Genomic DNA, 21,854 nt, shown 5'->3' with positions numbered 1-21,854 from the left:
TATTTAATTTTGTAGTTCAGAAGCATCCATCACATATTTCACATCAACTTTTGCTTTCGTTACACAGCGTAGCCATGATTAGCTAGTGCTGTTGTTCCCGCCGGGAAATAAAAAAATTAACAAGATGTGACGTATATATTTTAATATATGGAAGCTTTGCAACAAAGTACTACGATACGGGATGACAGGAACCAATTGGCATCACAATGATATTCGTTTTCATGAGATCCCTTATCTACGAAGCCAATAAGATGGATTTTAAATCTGTCATATATCCAATCCTTGGACGAAGGGGATGAAAGATGAAACTTGAGCTTGTCACTTCGGGCTATTTGTATAGCTTATCTAGTTTTGTTAGTTGTGTACTTAGTAGAAACGCGTTGATCAAAAAGCTAAGCATATAGTTCAAACCTACCCAAGGAACCAATGATGGATGTTAAACTAATTAAGCTTAAGGTTCCTGTTGTGATGTTTGGGACTTGTTTAAAACATGGACTCAGTTTGATTAGGACTCGCTAACTAGGGTGTTGTTGCTTTTTGATCTTGAGTAATGATAATGAGCAATTCTCTTAAAACTAAACTACTCTTGACTATCTTGAGACTATATATATATATAGGAGCTTAGAGCTTCTAATAAATATAGGAAGCCCTAGTCAAACTTGGAACCACTTGGTTCCACCGAAAGAGTAGACCATGGGCATCCCAAGATGTGGGACCATCAGCCTACAGGATTCAAATCAGCAACTCTCTATCACGTTGGATATAGCCGGATTAAAATGAAAAAAAAAATCCCCTCTCCCGATGGCCTTCCTGGCTCCTCTGTATGGGGCTCCTCCATCCGATGGCCGCGTCCTCCGCTCCCATCTGGCGACGCCTCCTCCATCCCGGTGGCCAGTCTCCCACACCACAACATCGGCGTGCCCCCCCCCCCCCCCCCCCCACCCCCCCCATCCTGGATGGCTGGATACTGCGTGGCAGAGGGCCGCGGGATCCTGGCCCCAAGCGGCGGGGTCCTCCAACTCCGGTGCCCAGCAGGTCATCCTCGAACTCTGGCGCACGTCGCCTAGTAGTCCTTTTGCAGATCCTGTCGGCAGGAGGCCCAACCCCCTCAGATCCGGTAAAGTGAGCAGATCGAGTAGGATGAGGAGCGAGTAGATTAACAAGGTGCGTCCTTTCCTCCTCCCTAGCAGATCAAGCAGGATGTGGTTCATTTTTTTTGCAGCATGTTGATGCCCCGCTTGAATATTGCAGTAGTGGGTAGGGGTGGTCCCTCCTCTCCTAGCCCAGGTAACAAGCTCTGATGGCACATCCTGGGCAGCACGTGATCTCCAATGAACTGCTTGAGGTGATGGATTTTTCCTTTTTATGCATGGATGAAGGTGATTTCTTTAATCCTTTTATTCATCTATTGTTCCTCTTGCAGAGGGGAGGTGCCTGCCCATTCTATGGTGTCACAGTGGCAGGAGCTTGAGCGCCAGGCGCCATGCCACTTCCATTCCCTCACACGGCACAGTTAGGTGAATTGTATTGGTTTCTATGCATAATTATATTCATCTTCATTGTTTTGTGTGTAGATTTTTAGTTACTATGCTTGAAGTGCATAAGTTTTTATGCATGACTAAACTATAGTTTGATACATATTCTATATATTGTTACAACAAATTAGTCTACATTGCTGGAGCAGTTAACTATGCACTTCTATACAATTATATACATAGTTGGAGTACCTTTTTATGCAGTGTTGATGCTTCTATTTACAGACAAATTTGCTTTCTGTCCTTACATACATGAGTTTCTATGCATAGCAATTATGGTTTGGCGACTAAATAAATAATGGTTGTCGCAGATTGTTTTCATGTATTTTGATTTTTATTTCTATGCTTCTTGAGCCAATCTTGTAATCAAGAAATCAACTAGAATTCTATACATTGTTCGAGCACATTTTATACATTATTGAAGTACAATTTATATATACATTTTAGAACTCAATTTTATACATTTTGCGATTTTCAATTTTCTAGTATTTGCACTGCAGCAATGTCAGAAATTGATTTTCTAATTTTATACATTTGGAACTCGATATTGCACATGCCTCAGTCAGAAATTGATTTTCTATGCTTATTTGATAAATTTCTATGTTTCACACACGCCTTCAATTATGATGCGGCAGTGTCATAGCTTTAAGCTCTCCCAGGCCATGAGCGCCGAGCCCCCGACCCCTTCCCCAACATCTTCGGCAATGTCAACAGCACCAGCACCTCTTTCTTAGTGACCATGGTCCTCATCTCGCATCTCTAGCAAAGGCACCCTGCCACATCTTCAGCAAGCATGGTTTTCTGTATAATATTGATGCGTCCATTTAGAAACATTATTTTTTGCCTGCGTACATAAATTTATATGTATACTAATTATAATTTGGTAATCTGACTAAATAAAATATTTATTTATGATGGTTTGTGCTTATCCTTGATTTAATGTGAATGCAACTCAAATCTTTTCTTGCGAATTTATTTTTGTTCTTCCATACATAAGTTTCTATGCATAGAAATTATAACTTGGCAATCTGACTAAATAAATAATGGTTTTCACATATTGTTTTCATGTACTTTGATTTTTTATTTCTATACTTCTTGAGCCAACCGTGTAATTAAGAAATCATCTGGAATTCTATACATTGTTAGAGCACATTTTATACATTGTTGGAACATAATTTTATACATTTATATATTGTTGGAACTCAATTTTATATGTCTTATGCTTTTCAATTTTCTAGTATTTGCATCAATGTGAGTTTCTATTCAAGCATTAGTGATTTTCTATGCATACATTCAATTTTATTTGATAAGAGGCTAAAATTGCCTGTTTTTTTTGAAACTACATATATGAACGTGGTGCCAATTGGTGGTGGCGGATGGGGGCGTGGACAACGGTAATGGCCTGGCGCGGTCAAGGATGTCTTCCACAGGTCCACTTTTGATTTTTTATACTTCTTGAGTCACAGTTTCTATGCCATGGATTTTTATGTTTTGATTCAATTTAGTGTCTATGCATTATTCCTCTATTAATTGTATGTCCCCAAAGTGACAAAATGGTTTGGGTTGTGTTCGTCACGGTTTTTGGATAAATAAATCTCCTACATGGGAGGGTTTTATTAGGTTCTATACATTGTTTCTCTATTAATTATACATCCACACAAGTAGGAGGAAAACGAAAACTTTGTGTTGGGACCATAATACATTTTTGTGCATATTTTATACGTTGTTGGATGGGTGCGGCCAGCTAGTCGAAGGATGTCGGTGTTTTCCCCCCGGGGGGTCACACCAACGAGTAAATTTGTATGCGTGCTCCCTTTCCCGGATGGTGATGCAAGAAGACACAGAGATTTATCCTGGTTCGGGCAAGAGAAGGCCCTACGTCCAGCGGGGGGGGAGAGAGTTTGTATTATCTTGCACCTAGGTGCTTGTACAGGGGTGAATACAAGCATGGTGTGAAGTGTCGTGCTCTACTATGTGTGAGCGTGATCTTGTGTCGTGATCTCTCCTGTTCTATTCCTGAGTCCCTCCTTTTATAGTTCCAAGGAGGGACCTAGGGTACATGTATAGGTGTAAGAATAGGAGTCGATAGCAGCATGGAGCGCTGACCTACTCGAGGCTTCCGTACCGGCATGACCTCGAGCCGTCCCGTCTTAATAGCCTGGTGATGATCACGCGTGCCCCTGCATTCTGCTCAGCGCGCCGTCTTGGATTGGTTCGACGGATGCACGCTTGTACGATCCGGCGGAGTGGTTGGGATGCAGTCAGTCGACGCCCAACCCGTCCCCTGGAAGGATCTCTGTCTGGTCGAGGGTCAGATGCCGTTCATTGTGCTGATATCCGGAGCGCTGACTTTAGACGTCTCGAGGGGGTCCCGATTAGACGTCCCATCCTTATTTCCCGCGCCCTGTCATGCCCTGGGTCGTTCGGCGGGAAGGCTGCAAAAAGATTGATGGGACGGAAGCCTGTTCCCTATCACGCCTCCCGTGACCTGTGTGTTAGGTGGGGAAGCATCAGGCGCATTTAATGCTCCGGCCCGCGTGCGCGCGTCAGGCGGCGGACGGCGTCCTTGCGCTCGATGCCCCCCGGTTCGCGTGAGCCTGTTTCGTATTCGACGGTAACCGGCGCTCGACGCCTGATCGATTCGCTCGACGCTATTTCCGTCTTCGAGGCTACGGTCGTCGATGGTCGTGCGTGTGTGCGGACGGAGCGTCGAATCGAGGCGCTAGTTTTACGTACGGATGGTTTCGTTATTCGCGTTGGTGAGGGTACCCCTTGTTGATACCCTCGACAAAGGAATAGGTGATTTTTTTATGAATGTGAATTATGTTTTTGTTGTATAAAAATATTTGTCACTGTAACTTGGTATATATTGTTGGTATACAATTCTACACATTATTGATTTATAATTCTATACATTGTTAGAGTAGTTTTTATGTGGTAAAAAATAACTTTTATTCACCGAAATACTAATTTCTATGCAATGCGATAAAAACATTTATGCGCATATTGACTACTAATTCAATGGTGTGAGTATGGGTAGTAATGGTGTTGTTGTAATCGGCCCCCATACTATGAAGCATGATGTTACAGAGAATAATGATTGTGTCAGGTGAAATATCCCATCTCGTGGAGAGGTTTTTATGCATCAATAAAAATTATTGTTATTTATTTAACTACTAATTTATATGCAATGTAGCACTAAAAATCTTTATGCGCATCTTGACTATTGATTCTATGTACCTAATCGGTAAGAGTTTTTGTGAGCCATTGTAAGGGTTTTTGTGCCTGCTCAAAACATGTTTCTATGCCTTTGTTGTGGTGTAGGATGGTCGAAAGGATTCCTCTATTTGGTTTGAGGTCAATGGTGGCTCGTCATAGGACATGGCTTGCGACGTCCGCAACATCCTTGGCTTGTGACAATGGCGTAGTTTGATATTCGATATAGTTGATAGGTTAATGTAAAAAGTTAGTTTTTCATATGTTGTGGTTATATGCTTGGATGATACGAGTGAAACTATTGGTTTCTATGTACTGTTGGGTTTCAATATTTGGTTGACTTAGTGTCTATGCATATTATGAGTTGGGAACATTATGGATAGTCCACATCTAGTGTGTAGTGTTTTGTATGTTTCATTCCCCTAGAGGGAATTATGGTGTAAGGTTTCTATACATTGTTGCTATATTAAATAAACATATCTTGGTGCAAAGAATGGTGTGAGTGAGTAGGGATGAAAACGGTATGGATATTTTCCGACCGTATTCGAGACCGAATTCGTTTAGAGAGGTTCAGATTTGTCCGGATCCGAGTCTGAATATTCAACATCCGATACCGTTTCCGTATCCGAATACTTAAATCGTATATTTGTGATGTCGACATCCAATCATATCTTATCCGATATGGTTGACATTATCCGCATTCAAATCCGAATCCGACCAGAAATATGAAAACAAATATGATATCAGTGATATCCGTTCGTATCCGATCCGTTTTCATCCCTACTGTGAGTATGGGTAGTGACGGTGTTGGTTGTAATAGGCCCCTGTAGTAGGAAGCATGATGTTATTACAGACAATCATGATTGTGTTAGGTGGAATGTCCATCTCGTGGAGAGGTTTTTACGCAGCATCAAAATTAATTTTTATTAATTCAACTACTAATTTATATGCAATGTGGCACAAAAAACCTTTATGCGCATCTTGACTACTAATTCTATACTCCTACTCGGTCCTCATATGTCATCATTCAAATTTTGGAGAAGACAAGATCGTCTCTATGCGGAGATGTTTCTATACGGTAACAAAATTAATTTTTATTTATCCAACCACTAATTTCTATTCAACATTGACGCCAACACTTTCTTACATGTTTTGACGAGTGATTCTACATATTTAATCAGCCGTTACGTGTCATGATTCAAATTTTGAAATTTTAAAAACACAGGATTGTCTCTATGTTTCTCACTCACAAGATCTATTCATAGACGAATGCATAAAACTTTGTCTCATAGTGCACAAAATTATGAATTTTAATTTTTTTTCAAAAATATATTCACAACGGATCTTGAATCGTGCACCAAAATACTAGGAGTTCAATTGTGAAAACTGTTTTTGAATCAGATGTTTTGTTGAGAAATTATTGTGAAAAAACGGAAGAGATTAGAGTGGACGCAAACATGCAGGCATGTGTCAATCTATGTTAGCTCTTGTCAGGTGTAACATCCAGATTGTATAGAGGTTTTTACGCAGTAACGAATTAGTTTTAATTCATCCATTGACTAATTTCTATGCAGCATCGCGTCCAAAACTTTCCTATGCAGCTTGACCTAGATTTTCATGCATCCGATTGACAGGATCCACTATGGTACCCACCTACTGTGCGCATCACCTCAGTTAACCTGAATGGGTGGACTGATTGGCATTGGTTGAGTGGCTGGGGTCTCCCACTTGTGCGCAGATAGAGGTTAGGTGGGTGTTGGCCGGGGCTTCCAATAACTATCGGTAGCCCTGGGCTCCCAACATACCATATATATATATATATATATATATATATATATATATATATATATATATATATATATATATATATATATTAACATGAGATATTACCTCTTTTATGGAATTAAAACCTCTTTACATATGGTATGATTCAGGAATACACCCTTTGCCAGATTCTTCTTCCCCTCCCTGCAACGCAGGGGCAATCCCCTTGTATATAACAAGTTCTAACATAATTAACTGACTGTTACTCAAAAACTGTCATGACTCCACCATACAGAAGATGGTGATCTGGAGAAGAACGCAAAGGTTGGCTCAAGGCAAGAATCATGACTCTAGAGGAATGAGCTCAGAGGCAAGGCCCGAGAGGCGAGTAAAGCCCAATCAACATTATTGCGGCCTACCCTGACCTAGAAGGAGAGAGTCGTAATGAAGCGGAGCGCTGCCAACGATAGCTAGCATGGAGAAGGAAAAGAAAATGTATAATGGAGTGGACAGAGATGGCGGTGACAAGCAATCACTCAGTGTAATAGCTAGTTATCCATACTAAAATCCACTCTATTCAAGTTAAACTAGATGATGGTGAAGTGATATCATAACAATCAGGTATCAGAGGTCACTTTATCCAGTGAATTCCATGCCGATCTCGTGGTGTTCAGGTGCATCACTATTCGGATCCTTCTGCCTTGATCTAGACTTTTAATCCCAGACAATAGGTTGATCTCTGTTCCTCGTGTAAGCGTGGTTCGTGAGGTCCCGTATGTTTGTGCAAAGGTTGAGTTGATCGGTGGAAGCTTGTCAGCGTGTTCTCCATTCTTCGACATCTACCAACCCAATTCTCCCCCGAGCACACCTGGCATTGGTACCAGATTATCTGCTTTGCCCTCAAGACCAAACTAGAGGTCAGTAGCGCATTGGCAACATAGAGTCCCACGTCAACGAGCTAACACGTCTCATGAATGAGCTTTAGGCGTAGAACACCTTGTTGACGATGGTTAACTATTTATTTTAACTGTCAACTTGACTAAGAAAATGTTATAAAAAGAATCACCATCATAGACTAGGGGTTAACTAACAGAATTGTATGAGTTTTGGTGAATATCTATTTCTGTAGGGTGTCAGCTAAAAACAACCATGGAAGGCCTACATGTCAAATTTACATAGAGAGAAAACACCTACGTATGAAAAAGAAGAGTCTAGGAGACTCGGACATGGGGTTTTAGTATTTAAGATGCAATGAGTTATATAAAAATTTTTTATTATATTTTCTAATGCAATAATAATGCAGAAAGATAAATATCTTATGGAGAAATGATGATGAAAAATAAATATGCTAAAAACAAATGCAGAAAAGATAAATACAATAAACCTACTAAAGCTAGTGATACATTAAATTAGCAGACATCAAGATCATTATCAAAATCTTAACACCAATTGCTTCCCCGGCAACGGCGCCAAAAATGCTTGTTGACATTCGTTAAGTGCAATAAGAATAAGAAAAATTCCGTAAGCGCACAGAACATCATCGTAGCATTTTACCGGGAGTATTCCAGGTATCGTTATTTATATTTTACCACTGGAAAGCTAAGGTCAAAGAATCTGATAACTTACTACCATGCATATACTAATTGAATAAACCAACTAAACTAAAGTAGGGGTAAATGATATATGATAGGTAATAATATAAAGGTAAGAATTCTATGGTAAATGCGTAGATAGCCATAGCGGGAGGACAACGGGAGAGACCTGAGTTCCTGTATACTTCTCTATTACTTCAGTTCTATGATAACAAAGAATGAATAGATATAGCAATCACATATTAGCACTTTGGGACATCAGAACACCAACCACAGAAAGAGAACTGGGGGCTGGGAAGCTCTGACTACGGTCCTACAAACACCGATCCGAACGAGATGTAATACGTCGACCGTTAGGGCTGTCACTACCCTAGGGCTACCACAACAATCCGCAGGACTGGGTGCAACCTCAGGTAACCTCTAGTATAGACACCACGTCTACACTAACGAATACTACTCTAATTACCATGAATAACTAGAGCACTCGATGCGAACGGAGATCCTATGCCAAAATATAACAACTACACTACTCGATAATAATAAAGGCATAAAAGTAAATAGAGAAGATAAATATATTAAAGCATAAGTCTTACAATAAATATAAAGACATACCAAAACTCTAAAGACTTCTCCAGAACCGAAGCGCAACTCCGCTCTCCCTAACTCCCGACAAGAACTAATCTACTACATTGGAATGTCTAGCCCTAATTCTCTATAGAGGAAAGGTTATCCTTCGAGGGCACCTCTCAACTCTATAATGATGTGTTCTCCTCCAGGGGCCAGGGGTCTTGCTTATATAGGCTCCTTCCTTTGTGCCTTTTTGGTTTAGCAGGCGATGTGGTACTTAGCTTTCCACCATATCTCATTAAAATGCACATAGTCCTTTTATTAATATCTTTTGATTCCGAACTCCAAATATAGCAAATGATATATGCATTTCGATCAGCTCGACGAGATGTTTGTAATGGTGTACTCCATTCTATGATTGGTGCTTATACTAGGGTGGGCGCCCTGGTCCCAGGCCCGTCTCGGCTCCGCTTCGGTCGAGTTGCTTCTAGAGTCTTCCTGGTTATGGAAAATTACCGCACACATTAATTCTCTATGTAAACCCGACGTGTGGGCCTTTCCTTCATATTTCCTGATAACCTCCTACAGAAATAGACAAACACCAAAACTCATGGAAATCTGTCAGATGAAACCCTAAGTCTAGGTGTCGGTTGCATTTGGATCCTTTTTCATGATTAGTTGACGGTTAAATGTGAGCATTAAGGACCGTCAACAATGGTCCAGAATCATTCGTTTTTAGGAAAGGAAGACAAAAACCCTTACCTACACCTACAAGACTTCGAACAGACCTGTGACTGCCTACACATAGCAGGCATGTCAGAAGAGACCTTAAGATGGAAGCTTTTTCCTTTCTCTTTTAAAGGGTGAGCTATGACCGCACCGTAGAGAGTATGCAAGGAGATTGTGGAACTTTACGCTCAAGCTTTTTCTTAGATTTCTTTCCCATTCACAAATTCATCGTCCATAGAGCCAAGATCATAAATTTTAGACAATTAGATGACCAATCTTTGACCATAATCCGGGACTGTTTTAACCTTCTATTAGAATCTAGACTAGACCTAGGGTTAGAAAATTACATCCTAGTTCACCATTTTTACATGGGTCTTAACATAGCCACTACAAAATATCTTACCTTAGCATCCGGAGGATCATTCTTTGAAAGCCCAAGTTTGGTTTTGGTAAATGACACCTAGTTGCTAATGCCTTGTGTTTAGGGGATTTGAGTTAGGCATAGCAACACTAGTGATGAAGGTGCAAGGTGGCATGGAAAGATGGCCACAAGATCACAAAGAGATGGAGCATGAACATGAAGAGGAAATTCATGATCATCTCTCGAATCAAGTGCTACTAGTTTAACGTCTTGAGCATATGCATTAGAATCTGGTAGAGAGCTAACTTAACTCCTTTGAGAAAATGTTTGTGAAATGCTAACACATATGCACAATGGTGGTGGACACTTGGTGGTGTTAGCACATTTGCAAAGGAGGTGGAGTTTGAGGGTTAGAGAAGGGTTCGGGTTCCTCTCTCCCTGAAAAACAATCATCAAACACTGGGTCAGACATTGTCAGACGCTAAGAACACTTCTGATGAGTACACCATAGAGGTGTAATTTCAGCCACATGTCAGAGCATCTGACGCTCTAGCGTCAGCGCATCCAATACTCGCACTGTAATGGTAGGGTTTCATCTATAAACACGCCGGACGCTGAGGGTGCATCCGATGTCCCTTCATTGAATGCATCCGATGGCCCAACGAGTTTGTAGACCTCCTTGAGTAGTGTCCGGTGCATGGATGTCGTGTCTGACATGTAGCATCTATGGATTTGACGCTGAGAGTTTCTGAACCATTAACGTTCTAATAAACGTTAGTGATTAACGGTCCATGTTTAAAGAGAGACATGTGGCAGAGATTGAGCACGTGAGATAGGCAAGCGTCAGATGCTCAACCATGTCTGACGAGGCACCATTAGGGCATCCTACGTCCTTGTAGAGACACCTAATGGCTAGCCCACGAGTGGGACTCTTTAAATAGAAGGTGGCCAGCCTCGGCGGCCTCTCTCTCTTGCACTTTTGAATACTTGAGACATACTTTGAGCCAGAGACTCCCTCCACTCATCTCCTTGCTTGATTGCTAATCCTCATGAGATTCATTGAGATTCAAGTGCGAGAGTTGCATCTAGTGACACTTGATCCTTGAGTTTACTGTGGATTTCTCATTACTATTGGGTGTTTTCCAACACTCTAGATGACTTGGAACAGCGGTGGTGTTGAGCTCTTGATTGGAGATTGTTTTCAGCCTTACCAAGGGATTTGTGAGGGGTTCTTGAGCCTTCCCCATGTGAGATCACAATTGGCTACTCTAGTGGATTGCTCATGGCATGGAGGATCCTCATCTTGTGAGTGGATGTGCAGCACCCATCGAGGGTTTTCGCTTTGGTTTGCCAATTAGCTCGTGATCCATCAAGTGGGTGTATTGCCACAACAAGGACTAGCTTACCGAGAAGCAAGTGAACATCGGTAAAAAATATTGTGTCATCTCTAGCCGAGGATTCACTCTTGTGGTTGTGATTGTGAGCGAGTGATTGGATATATCTGTACTCTACAATGTTAGTATAACAATCACTCTCCACTCCTTTACTTACTTGGTTACATTGCTAGATGTTTAGCTTGTGTAGCTTAGTCTTCTTGTTTAGGTGTATAGCTAGCCCTTAGTTGTGCTTTGTTGTTGTGACTTATTATTTAGCTTTCTTACTAGACTTGTGTAGGTGGCTTCCATAGATTAGTTATGCTAGAGCTAGAGTAGCTTCGCCATTTGTTTGACAAACACGCTTGCTAACTGAAGTTTGTAGATTTTTAAATAGGCTATTCACACTCTCCCTTTCGCCATTTGGAGCTTTCATTCTTGCACCTCACAGTTGAGAGAGCAAGAAAAATCCTAGATCAAATTCTATGAGATAAACTACCCTTAGAACGAGGAGAGAATTCTGTAGAAGAAGAAATGCCATTAGCTGATCTTGAAATTTTGCCATAACCATCACAACCTTCAGCTATTATAGATTTCGAGCCATTAGATACAAAATTTGAAGATTTTATGCTTGATTTCGAGGCTAAACTTTATTTCGAATACGGAAACACCTCGAATTACCATAGGAAGCCTAGGAAGATCAAGAAAGCATCAATTCAAGAACTTTCTGACCCTTTAGACAAAGCTTTCCGAAAATAGACAATGCAAGACTTAGTGTCTGTAATTAGCCATGTGTGGTTAGAAGAATCAGAACTTTCTTCTGATGTGATCCATTTGGATTCACCTTCTATTATCATTTAATGTCAAATTGATAGAGGCCCTTTCAAAGCCCTAGATGTGGGTATTAATATCATGTCTATAACTTTTCTCAATTGTTGAAGGACGCATTATCCAAAGCCTAGGAATTTTATACATGTTACCTATCATAGTAAAAGACACCATGATCTATTTGTGATTTTGCATCTTTGATATCATAGAGTTTGACCTACTGATAGGACAACCAATTGATAGGCTTATTCATGAAGGACAAATAGGGAATCTTAACATATACTTAGGAATGAACTTCACACTCCCTTTGTCTATTTCTCATTCTTTAAATACTGAGACCGAGCCATGTCTAGAGCTTGATCCAATAGAGGAAGTCAAGGTAGCATCACTAGAGCATTTAAGTAAGCATAATATAGAAGATGATGTTGAACTCTTCCTGGAGGAAGAAGACGAACCTTTAGTTGGACCAAAGCCCTTGGAGGAATCCATAGAGCCCCTAAACTTTCAATTGAGCTTAAACCTTTGCCTACCGGTCTTAGATATGCTTTTCTTAATAATGATGAGGAATCTTCTGTGATCATAAGTGATAAACTCACTCAGGAGGAATCTTTGTGCTTAATTGTTCTAGAAAAGCATCATTCTGCTTTTGGCTACTCATTAGAAGATTTAAAAGGAATTAGTCTAGATCTTTGCACCTGTCGCATCCCTACAATCCCAGAAATGACACCATTTAGAGAGCCTTAGCGTAGGCTTAACAATGCAATGAGAGAGGTAGTAAAGAAGGAAGTCTTGAATCTTTTACACGTCGGGATCATCGATCATGTGCCACATAGTGAGTGGGTAAGCCCTATTCAAGTTGTGCCTAAAAAGGGAGGCATGACTGTCAATAAAAATGAAAAGAATGAATTAATCCCCCAAAGAACCATCACTGGATGGCAAATTTGCATAGATTATAGAAAACTTAGCAAGATAACAAGGAAAGACCACTTTCCACTACCCTTCATCGATGAAATGTTAGAGCGATTAGCGAACCACTCTTTCTTTTGTTTTCTTGATGGATATTCAGGATATCACCAAATACCAATACATCTAGATGACCAAAGCAAAACCACCTTCACTTGTCCATATGAAACTTATGCTAACCGTAGAATATCTTTTGGTTTGTGTAATGCTCTAGCTTCATTTCAAATATGCATGATGTCTATATTTCCTGAAATGATTGAAGAAATTAAGGAAGTTTTCATGGATGACTTTTCTGTTTATGGAAAAACTTTTGACCATTGTCTAGAAAACTTAGACAAGGTTTTAGAAAGGTGTGAAGAAAAGCACTTAGTCCTTAATTGGGAAAAATGTCATTTTATGCTTAGAGAAGGAATAGTGCTAAAACACTTAGTGTCTAAAAGAGGAATTGAAGTAGACAGAGCTAAAATTGAAGTAATTGAACAATTATCTCCACATGTAAATGTTAAAGGAATAAGAAGTTTTCTTGGCCATGTTGATTTTTACCATAGATTTATAAAGAATTTTTCATATATCATTAGACCACTTACTAATTTTTTGGCCAAGGATGTTCCTTTCAAATTCGATGATGCATGTATAATATCTTATGATACTTTAAAGAAAGCACTCATCTCTACACCAATCATTCAACCCTCTGATTGGTCTTTGCCTTTTGAAATTATGTGTGATGCTAGTGATTATGTTGTTGGGGTAGTTTAGGCCAAACAAAAGATAAAAAGCATCATGCAATTGCCTATGTAGCAAAACATTAACAAGAGGACAACTTAGTTATGCAACAACTACAAAGGAATTTTGGCTATCATTTCGCTATTGATCAATTTAGATCTTGCTTAGTAGGAGCAAAAGTAATTGTTTATTTTGATCATGCTGCTTTAAATTATATACTCTCTAAGAAAGATGCTAAACCTAGACTGATAAGATGGATTTTGTTACTCCAAGAATTTGATTTAGAAATAAAAGATAAAAAGAGAGTACAAAAATATGTTCCTGATCACTTGTAATGCAATTTGATGATTCTCTTTGGGATGACATGCTATACCGGGTCTCCTAGTTTGACCCCTGGTATGTAGATCTTGTTAATTTTATGGTTGCATGAGTTATACCACTAGGAGCAAATAAAAAGAAACTTATTTGTGGAAGTCGTCATCACATATGGGATGATCCGTACCTCTTTAGCAAGGTTCCGCTAGGCGGTAGGTGGATTCTAGGCGCTGACCCCTAGCCTAGCGCCTAGGCTGGATTAATCGCGCCTAGGCGCTCCTAGGTGTTATATATATATATATATTGATAATACATATATTACCTTCTAAAGAGAAAAAAACAGCTGAATAGTGAGTCCAAATAGATAGAAAGGCTAGCCTAAATAGGTAAAAAGGCCCAATAGGCAAGCGCCCAGCCCATCTTCCACAGACTACAAACCCTAAACCCTATTCCCCTCACCCTCACGCGCCGCACCTGCTCCCTCACGGTGCTCCCTCACGCGCCGCACCCGACCCCCGCGCCTCCGCCTGCATCAGCCGCCGCCCGCCGCCGGTTCCTCTCTATCTCCGGCATCTCCCCCTCTTCTGTGCGCCCGCCGCCAGCTGTGCTCGCCCGCCTCGCCGTCGTCCGCCACCAGCATGCCAGTGCATGCTCCACCAGACGCTACGCCACCTGCACCGGCACCGCCATGGAGCTACCGCCGCCTTGGGGTCTGCCTACCCCCATAGACGAGGCGAGCACCCTCCGACTACCGCCTAGTCGCGGTGAATCGCGCCTAGGCGAGCGCCTAGCGGAACTATGCTCTTTAGAGATTGTTCCGATGAACTTCTCAAGAGATGTGTACTAGCTGAGGAAGGAATAAATATTATTAAAAAAATTCCATTCATCTCCATATGGAGGACGTTATGGTGCATTCACAAATGCAAAAATCTGCCAGAGTGGATTCTTTTGGACAACTATGTATGAAGACACAAAGGATTTTGTTCGGATGTGCAATATAGTTAGACACATTGGAATATCAATATGAGTTGCTATGCTACTCACAACCAACCTCCCGATCGAGCTCTTTGATGTCTAGGGCATTGACTTCATGGGATCATTCCCAATATCAAAGAATTGCGAGTACATCCTGATAGCAATAGAATATGTGTCAAAATGGGTGGAGGCCCTGCCATGGAAAGCTGCTAATGTCAAGAGTCCAAAGAAGATGTTTTATGAGACAATATTCCTAAGATTTGGTGTACCAAGCATGGTGATTAGTGATGGAGGATCTCATTTTATTGACAAGGGCTTTCATAATTTATTGTCAAGTTTTGGAAACATTCACAACGTTGCTACACCATATCACCCTTAGACAAGTTGCCAGGCAAAAACATCCAATAAGCAAATCAAGAATATTCTTCAAAAAATAGTCGATGAGAAGGGGACTGCATGCAATGATAAGTTACCCGAGGCATTATAGGTGTATCAAACTGCCTACAAGATGCCACTCGACATGTCACCTTATCAACTTGTTTATGGAAAAACCTGTCATCTGCCCATTGAACTAGAACACAAGGCTCACTAGCTATTAAGGGATGGAATATGGATTTGGATGCAGCCGAATCAAAAGAAAGATGCAACTCTCAAAACTCGATGAAAGGAGAGAGAGAAAGCCTATCATAATGCCAAGATTTACAAAGAAAGAACCAAAAGATGGCATGACAAGAGAACAAAAAGAAAAGCATTGCCCTGGGAGATAAGGTATTAATTTTTAATTCCACGGTGAAGTTATTCATGCACGGGAAACTACGGAGTAAATGGGAACGACCATATACAATGATTAATGTGGCCTCACACGGAGTGGTAACATTCAAAACAACAAAGGTATGTTATTCACGGTAAATGGACGCCGCCTTAAAATCTTTGTAGAGCCCAATAAAAATCAGAAGAAATAGATATTATTGAATTTACTATTTTCCATGATTTTTTAGGCCTAGTAGTTTAGTTTTTTATTTTTCCCATAAAAATACAATTTTAGGATAATAAATAAAATTAAAAACACCACGAAAAAATTGGGCACGTGGTGAACGTAGGCTAGGGTGGCTGCCCTGGAGGCTAGGGCGGCCGACCTGGGTGGGTCTAACCTCAGCACCACTTCTTATGTTTTGCTTTATTCGGTTATTCTTCTAAAAATTCTTTATGTCGGGAATATTTGGGTTTTGTACACGATTAGCATCCAGGAGAGAGATTTAACCCTTAGATCAAGTTGACTCCTGGCTATAAATACAAGACCCCTATTAGCCTTTTGTGGGGGTATAAACCCCTATACCCTTACCGCTAGACTTAGGCCAGGAGATTTGGCCTAATACGAGATAGCTCAAGGCTTGATCCAACTGCTCAGAGTTTCACGCAAGGAAACAAGACGCGGAGATCAAGCAGGATTCTAGTTGGTTAGAATAGGGATTGATATCGTATTATCCATGGTAATTGTAACGACTAGGATTCTGGACTATATAAGGAGAGGCAAGGGACTCCCTCAAGATATACACAATTCAACACATCTTAGATCAATATAATCAGACATAGAACGTATGTATTACACCCACATGGAGGCCGAACCTGGATAAAATCCTTGTTTGTGTCTTGCGTCACCATCGAGTTTGTAGCTTGCGCACCTGTCTGCCGATAAACTACTACTGTGGGCATACCCCAAGGTAGACTGCCAACTAGCTTTCATCGACAGTGGCGCGCCAAGTAGGGGGTGTTCGCACAGCTCTCCAGACGAACAAGATGGTCATCATCCCCGCTTCCACTGCCATGGCCGAAGGCCTCACGTTCACCGTCGGCCAGATCACCTAGACGACTCACGCCAGTGGCCTCATGACCATGACTTTGGAAGAGATCCAGATCCGATCTGAAGCAGCAAAGGTGGTGATCCCGATCACATCGACTACGACCACCTCTACTCCAACAACGTTGTCGGCTACACCAACAACTCGTCCTCCGCTTCCCTGTTATAAGGGGAAACAAGTTGACGACTCCGACCTGCTCGAGGCCATTGATCGCGCCAACCACAAGCTCTTTGAGGCTTCTGGTCTAGTAAACTCAATCTTGGGCCAGGTCATCCTGTTGGGATCGCTAGATTTTCGTGAATCCACTCGACCAACTCGTGCCACCACGCGCGAACGGCTGGGGACGTCCTTAGCGATAACAGCCACCCCCAAAGGACGAACTATTCGGTTCAGGATAACCTCTCTAAACGGGAGCTTCCCTCATGGCCTGGGTAACACGGCTGACCAGGTCTCGTGCTACACTCGGCAACTATTCAGAAGGATGGATCTGTCACCGCAACAACCCACGTGGCCGACACATCACTTCATCAACATGGTCTCTGTTCATACTTTGCAGGAGGACAACACTGCCAGCATGAACTCAAGCACAGGCTCCGTCCCCACCGAGGTCTTACACCCCGAGGACGAAGACTACGACTTGGATCTTCTGCCATACCCCCACGTTCAGGACAGAGATCCACACCACTAATATGTCAACCCAACTGACATAGTCCACTCCATCTTCAGAGGAAAGGTTTCAATCGAATCCAAGAGGGAAAGGAAACTCCTCAAGATGGTCTACCAAAACATAGACAACTCCGACGGCCCGCTCGGTGATCCAAAGTTTCCCCCTAATCTCATCGAGAGATATCCTTCAGCAGACAGGATCAATGGGCTGCCATCCCCGAGCCAGGACATTTTCCACTGATCTTGGACCTTTGCATTAACAGCGTCAGGTTCGAACGTGTGCTCGTAGAAGGTGGCAGCTCCATCGACATCCTGTTCCGCAATAGCCTGCGTGCTCTCAAGTTAACCCCAGCGCAGCTGAAACCATACGAAGCCCAATTCTGGGGTGTCCTATTGGGCCAAAGTTCAATTCCTCTCAGCCAGATAACGTTGCCCGTGCTGTTTGGAACACCAGACCACTTTCGCACATAGTTTGTAAATTTTGTGGTCACCGACTTCGATGGGACTTACCACGCCATTCTAGGCCATCCTTCTCTCACCAAGTTCATGGCAGTTCCACACTATTCATACTTGGTCCTCAAGATGCCAACTGAGAAGGGCGTCCTAACCATCAAGGGCAACGTTTACATAGCATACACTTGCGAGGAGGAGAGCTTCAAGGTCCCCGAAGCCATCAACCTCTCGATCCGAATGGCAGAAATCATGTCCCAAGTAGCGCAAGCTCCATCCGACCAGCTCAAGGTACCCGAGCAGCAGACCCCAAGAAAGAATATCAAGTCCAAAGAACACAAGGAAGTCCGGCTGGTCGACACTGATCCCGAGAAGACAGCTCTCATCAGAGCCAATTTGGACGCCAAATAGGAAGACACGCTCGTCAGGTTTCTAAGGGACAATGTAAGGTTTTCACATGGAAACCCGTAGACATGCCTGGTGTCCCCCGAAACCTGATCGAGCACTCCTTGAACGACTCAAAGACCGCAAGACCAATCAAGCAGAAACTGCGACGGTTTGCTCATGACAAAAAGGAGGCTATTAGGACAGAGCAGCCAGGTTTATTAAAGAAGTGTATCATCCCGATTGGCTCGCCAATTCGGTTCTTGTAAGGAAAAAGAATAATGAATGGAGAATGTGCGTTGATTACACTCATCTTAATAAACACTGTCCTGAAAATCCTTTCGGTCTCCCTCGCATAGACGAGGTGGTCGATTCAACGGCTGGATGCGAACTACTCTCATTTCTCGACTGCTACTCTGGCTATCACCATATCTCTTTAAAAGAGGACAACCAGATTAAAACCTTGTTTATTACTCCCTTTGGTGCATACTGCTACACCACCATGTCCTTTGGACTAAAAAATGCCGGAGCCACACAACACGCCATTCAGCAATGTCTCCACGATGAAATACGCGACGACCTTGTCGAAGCTTACGTAGACGACATTGTCGTGAAAACCAGAGACGCCAGCACTCTGATCGACAATCTCGACCGAACCTTCAAGGCACTAAACAAGTATAAGTGGAAACTCAACCCAAAAAAATGCATCTTCAGGGTCCCCTCTGGCATACTGCTCGGTAACATCGTTAGTCGCGATGGCATACACCCAAACCACTCGAAAGTAAGGGCAGTGCTCGATATGCGACCACCCAAAAACATAAAGGACGTATAGAAACTCAGAGGATGCACGGCTGCTCTTAGCCGGTTTATATCTCGACTAGGAGCGAAAGGGCTCCCCTTCTTCAAACTACTTAAAGCATCCAAAAAATTTGCCTGGACAAAAGAAGCTGACACCGCATTCATGCAGCTCAAAGTTTTCCTCACTTCCGCCCCAGTCCTTACTGCGCCTCAACCCAACAAGGACCTACTCCTCTACATTGCGGCAACTGATCGAGTCGTTTCTACGGTGCTCATGGTAGAACGAGATGAACCAGACCACGTCTACAGATTCCAGCGACCAGTGTACTTCATAAGCGAAGTCCTAAATGAATCCAAGACCAGATACCCCCAGATACAGAAGTTGATCTATGCTATCCTAATCACTTCCAAGAAGTTGAAACATTATTTTGACGGCCATTGTTGACGGTCCTTAAGTATCAAATTTAATTATCAAATAAACAAAGAAAAGGATCCAAATGAAATCAACATCTAGACTTAGGGTCTTATCTGACAGAATTACACGAGTTTTGGTGTTTGTCTATTTCTGCAGGGGGTTATCAGGAAATACGGAAGAAAGGCCCACACGTCGGGATTACATAGAGATATTAACGTGTCGCGCAATTATCTTACATCTAGAAGACTCCAGAAGCCACGGGAAGAAAGCGGAGGCCGAACGGGGCCAGAGGCAGGGCGCCCGCCCTCCTGCCTTGGGCGCCCGCCCTGACTTGGAGTCCAATCAGGACTCTTTCTCTCGGGAGATCTCCACCGACCTAAAGGATCAAGAATAACCGTTCAATCAATGTCGGTTTGATCCAACGGCCCAGGTTCACTTGAGGGGACTATATAACCAGACCCCCTGGCCCCTGGAGGAGGCAACCCCTTGATCATTATTCATTATTCATAGATAGAGCAAAAGCTAGGGTTTAGAGATGAGAGCTCTCCTCTCTTCTCTAAACTAGAGTAGATCTAGATAGTAGCGAGATGGAGAGCGAAGGAGGATTAGAGGAGAGGCCGGCCTGTCGGTTCTTCCTCCAGTTGTACTTCGTCATGATCAAGCTCTAATCAAGCTTGCTCATGGGATGACTCTGGTAATCTACTTCTAATTTATTATGCAATTACTAATTATGTATGTTCTGGTTCACAACTCTTTTGAGTACTTTAATCTATAGGACGCTATAGGTGAGAGTTGTAGTATAGGTGTAAGCGTGGTGCTTAGACCTAGATTACATGTGGATATCCCCTGTCTAGCTGGATCGTGTGGTAGGCCGCGTAAGTGACAGCTATTTTCGTCCTCTGTAGTCCACCTCCCGTTAGCAGGACTGGTAGGGTTTATAATCCTATGGATAAGCATCCTTTGTGGTGTATTCTTATCACGTGGTTCGTCCCAGACATAGACATACCCCTTTGAAGTAGAGAAACCATAGTTATCCTCTATATTCTGCTACCATTGCCCATATACTAGATTGCTCTACTCTCTATTCCCATATCGTCACCCATTGTTATCTTACCTTTAATATTGTTCTTATTCAATTCTACCATCTTTCCTATTTACACCCACTTATCTATCTTGGTTAAGTTAGAACATAGTTAGTTCTCCCGTTTCCCTGTGGATACGATAAAACCTTTAACCGGGTAAAAGCTTCAACGGTATCCGTGCGCTTGCGGATTATCTGTGTGCGTATAAATACCATAGTACACTCTAGTGCCATGCTGGGGATGACAACCTAGTATTCAAGTGGTGTTAGCAAGTGTCAACAAGCATTTTTGGCGCCGTTGCCGGGGAAACGGTTGCTGAGTTGACTACGAACTAGCTTAATCATTTTCTAAAAAAAATAATAAAAAAAATATTTTTCCTTTTATCCTTTGCCTCATCTCTGCTATTCTTTCTTCTTATCTAATCCTTGATCTTTGGTCTATCATGAATTCAAACATGTCTATCTATGAATTCTATAGACCTACGGGCACACATCTCGAACCACCAAAATCTTCAAAGCCTATCATAGCATCTAGTTTTGAGATAGACCCCAAATACATAGAATTTGTTCAAAAACAACCTTTCTCAGGAGAAGGTGAGGAAAACCCATACACACACCTAAGAGAGTTTTATCGAGTCTGTGACCTCCTTCGCATAGAAGGAATATCCGATGAGACCCTTAAATGGAAGCTCTTTCCGTTCTCTTTAATAGGAGAAGCTAGACATTGGTACAAACTCAAAATAGGGAGTGTTCATGGAGATTGGAAGGAGTTACATAATAGTTTTCTTTTAAAATATTTTCCAATGTCCAAAGTGGCGGAACTTCGGCATGAGATTATTTGTTTTAGACAACTAGAAGAAGAATCTCTTAGGAAATCATGGGACCGCTTTATTAACCTTACTCTCACTGGCCCAAAGCTTTCTATTCTAGAAGAAGTTCTTCTAATTCACTTTTTTGAGGGCCTTAGTGGGGAAAATAAGCAAACCTTGAATACAGCCTCTAGAGGATCCTTCTATCACCTACCTGCTAGTGAAGCTTGGAATTTGATTGATTTATTAAGTGGAAAGTCTCCTAGCTTTTATATCCCGGAGAAAGAGACAGAACCAGTTCCTAGACAAGAAGAAGAAGTTTCGATAGCCAGATCACAACCACTTCAATTCCAAACTTTAGCTATCGATCCTAAACCATCAATACCCCAAAATTCTCCAAGGGAGGAAGGAATTCCGACCTTAAATCTTTCAGATGCTGATGGTTTAGACT

General features: G+C 42.0%; 1 long non-coding RNA gene across 2 annotated transcripts; it reads left to right on the top strand.

Moving 5' to 3' along the window:
* Nucleotides 790-5,134, top strand: LOC110436042. 2 transcript variants are annotated; one of them, XR_002453746.1, is made up of 5 exons: nt 790-1,164; nt 1,252-1,345; nt 1,424-1,512; nt 2,171-2,965; nt 4,860-5,134. It is a non-coding gene; the product is annotated as an uncharacterized LOC110436042 (long non-coding RNA). The 2 variants fall into 2 exon arrangements; XR_002453745.1 differs by having other exon boundaries at nt 1,424-1,517.

Source organism: Sorghum bicolor, chromosome 5 (assembly GCF_000003195.3).
Source record: "Sorghum bicolor cultivar BTx623 chromosome 5, Sorghum_bicolor_NCBIv3, whole genome shotgun sequence".
Classification (NCBI taxonomy): Eukaryota; Viridiplantae; Streptophyta; class Magnoliopsida; order Poales; family Poaceae; genus Sorghum; species Sorghum bicolor.
This window is presented reverse-complemented; position numbering and strand designations above follow the sequence as displayed.